Below are 3544 nucleotides of genomic sequence, written 5' to 3'. Positions count from 1 at the left end.
TGCTTATACTTGATTTGACACCTCCTCTATTTTCACTATGTTGACTTTTGCTAATAGAGTTGACATAGTGCATGACCAGGGGCAATCCTGGACAAATACCACCCTTTGATCCTGAAATTGATAGGACATTTCGTAGGTTAGCTAGGCATAATAGGAATTTGTCTTTAGAGTCAGTCCCACCATTTGAGTCCATACCATTAGAGTCTTAGCAATTTACTTCTACATCCACTATTCCATATTTTGTGCATTATGCATCTGCTACATCTGTTGCTTTTGAGAATAATTTTGATTATGAATCTGTTTTTTTATCATACTACTAAGAACAATATGGCCCAACCTCCATCTCGCGAGAGGACTCTTAAGGAGATGGTTGCACCTGATTTCACTTACGAAAGCTTGTGCATCGAATATCTTGATGATGATGTGTCGTATGTTCTCAAAACTAGACTAATCCATTTGTTGCCAAAGTTTCATGGTCTTGTTGGTGAATGTCCACACAAGCATCTAAAGGAGTTCCATATTGTTTGCTCCATAATGAAGCCTCATGATGTTCTGGAAGATCATATCTTCTTGAAGGCATTCCCTCATTTACTAGAAAGCATGGCAAAGGATTGGTTGTATTACCTTGTGCCTAGATCCATCACAAGCTGGGATGATCTTAAGAGATTGTTTTTGGAGACATTTTTCCCAGCATCCCAGACCACAACTATCAGAAAAGACATTTGTGGGATTAGGCAGCTTGGTGGAGAGAGCTTGTATGAGTACTGGAGAGATTCAAGAAGTTATGTGCAAGTTGCCCTCACCATCACATATCTGAGCAACTCCTTCTCCAGTATTTCTATGAAGGCTTGAACAACATGCAGAGGAGTATGATTGACGCTACCAGTGTTGGAGCGCTTGATGACATGATGCCTGCTAAAGCGAGGCATTTGATTGAGAAGATGACTTCTAACTCCCAACAGTTTAGTGCGAGAAATAATGATATTGTTGTTAAGGGAGTTCATGATGTGGCTACTCATTCTTAATCATTTGCAGATAAGAAATTGGAGAGCAAGCTTGATGCTCCTATGAGCTTGGCAACACAGTTGGCATCCAATCATAGACCAGAACCTCCATCTACATTTGTTGCACGACTATGTGGCATATGTCCTTCCAATGATCATTATAGAGATGCATGTCTTTTTTTGCAGCAAGCTATTGGCCAAGATGCTCCTCAAGCCTATGCTGCAAACATCTACAACAACAACACAATTATGACTTGTCCAGCAACAGGTACAACCCAAGGTGGAGGAATCACCCAAATCTTAGATGGTCAAATGCTCCCCAGCATCAATAACCACAGTAGTAGCAGTAGCAGCCACCACCTTTCTGTTAAGATGTCGGCAAGTGTACATAATCGTATCAAGTAATAATAAATGGTAAGACCAAGTATCGTATCCCAGAAGACTCACGACACTAAACAATTGTGTAATTACTTAACTAATTAAGACTAAAATGATATTTTGTTGTTTTTAAATGCAAATGCAACAAAAGCAAATATGAATGCAAATTGATCAATTGAGGCTAAACTCTAGAATGAATGGATGAAGTTGATAATATTAGATGATAATATTGTTGGGGTTTAGATTTCACCTAATCACGCACATGCATATAAGAATTTCTCTTCTTTATTAAATGTTAATGTCACTTTCTAAATTACTTAGAACTCGACGCGGCGAAAGAAAAGAAGCCAATCCTTAATTTCTAGACCACAATGTCTTGCATCCCTAATAATTAAGTCTGCATTACGAACGGAAGCTTAAGACAATCAAGCGTTTTATCCCTATGTCTAGGCAATAGTTCCCTTGCGAGAAATTCCCTAGATCATGAATTGTAAGATATCTGTCGATACTCAGACAAATCAAATATCATGACGTGAATGAGTTAAACATAACAAGCATTGAGCAAAGAAGAATAATCCTAACAATTAATGAAAGAAGCATATTATAAATAAGAATCAATTCAAATACATGAGAGTTTAGAGGTTACATCTTCCCCAACAACAAATAAGGTTTAATTATCCATTATCATGCAGAAACTAGATGAACAATGGAATGAGAATGAAAGATAAACCCTAAAAACTGAAGAGGAGAGCTCACATATCCCCAAATCTGCCTCCAAGGGGCAGAAAGTGTGTTTCTGTGCTCAAGCCATCAAGAGATACCAACCCTAGGTCGTGCAAGTTCTTAAATAGATCAAAATTGGATCATGGGCCAACGTCGCTGGTGCCCAACGCCCTAAGTGGGGGCAAGCAGGCAAAACTACGAGAAAACTGATGCTTAGGGCCCCTGGCTTACGCTAAGCCTTGACTGGCTGGCGCTTAGGGACCTTGAGGGGGCCCTCAGCTTCAGCTTGACTTTTCTGCACTACGACTTTTTCTCTTTTCCTGCATTCCAACTCCTTGGTACTTTAACTCCTCTTTCAAATCATTCCAAGAACCTACAAAATCAAGGGAATTTAGTGAGAAAATCATTAAGTATACCCTCTACTCACTTATTCACAAAACTAAACTAAAAGCATGAGTTCAAGCAATCTTCTAAGTGAAAAAGGGTTGATTTAGTATCAAAATTGCATCTCAGATAACGTTATTTTCAACCGTTATCACTTTCCAAAATGTTGCAAGTCCGAGTAGACCATATGTGCCTCCACTAGTTCAGCAGTATCAGAGGCAACAACAGCAGCAAGAGATTCTTGCCCAACCAGTTCCTCAAGCTTCCACTTCTTCTGAGCCTACACTTGAGGAGCTTGTGAGGCAGATGACTATTCAAAATATGCACTTTCAGTAGGAAACCAAAGCTTCCATCCAGAGTTTGGTGAAGTAGAATGACTCAATTTCTCACACCAAGTGGAGGGGTGAATTGGTGAAGTATAAAATTTAAAACTTTCAAAATCTTTTTCACCAAAAGAGATGCCTTTATACTTTTCTTGAAACGTAAGTTAAAAGATTTTCAATGCAGCGGAAATTTAATCTAATGCGTAAAAAGTATAATCGATTGAATGTAATAGAGAGGGATAAGAAAGATCAAACACTGAGTTTTTATACATTCAGTGTCCTTCCAACCACAGGAAGCCAATGCACTATAATGATCAAGGTTTTTACAACAAGGTTTTTATAGAGACCTCACGTGAAAAATATAAATCACCTTTCTAACCCTCTAATCAAAATATAGGCAGTATACAAACATACTAGAAACAAGAATCCCCTCTCCTACAGTCCAACACCTTTGAGGCACCCTCAAAGTCAAGAATGCAACACGTGCTTATTCCTATAATCACAATAGGGAACTCAACCCAATCTTCAGCAGATTGTAGAACCTGATCTTGTAGTAGACACCCAAATGTGCAGATAGATCAGACTTTGAAAACTCAACAATCTTTCTCTTTAAGAAATCACACCTAGTTGATCACCACGGTCAAACTAGTTTCGTGGAGCTTTTTCTCTTTCTATAAGCTTTTCACTTTTCTGCAAAATAATATGAAAATGTTAGAATAACAAAAGTCTCGT

At 38.5% G+C, this 3544-nt stretch overlaps 1 non-coding gene across 1 annotated transcript; it reads right to left on the bottom strand.

Annotated features, from left to right (window-relative positions):
• Positions 1–705: 705 nt before the first annotated feature.
• On the bottom strand, positions 706–811 carry LOC148201649 (small nucleolar RNA R71). The gene has a single exon (XR_015785372.1). It is a non-coding gene; the product is annotated as a small nucleolar RNA R71 (small nucleolar RNA).
• Between the last annotated feature and the right edge of the window lie 2733 nt (positions 812–3544).

The sequence above is a fragment of the Vigna umbellata genome, chromosome 3, assembly GCF_029865625.1.
Source record: "Vigna umbellata cultivar VRB3 chromosome 3, Vumbellata_1.0, whole genome shotgun sequence".
Classification (NCBI taxonomy): Eukaryota; Viridiplantae; Streptophyta; class Magnoliopsida; order Fabales; family Fabaceae; genus Vigna; species Vigna umbellata.
The sequence above is the reverse complement of the archived record's forward strand: the minus strand, read 5'-3'. Positions and strand labels throughout refer to the sequence as shown.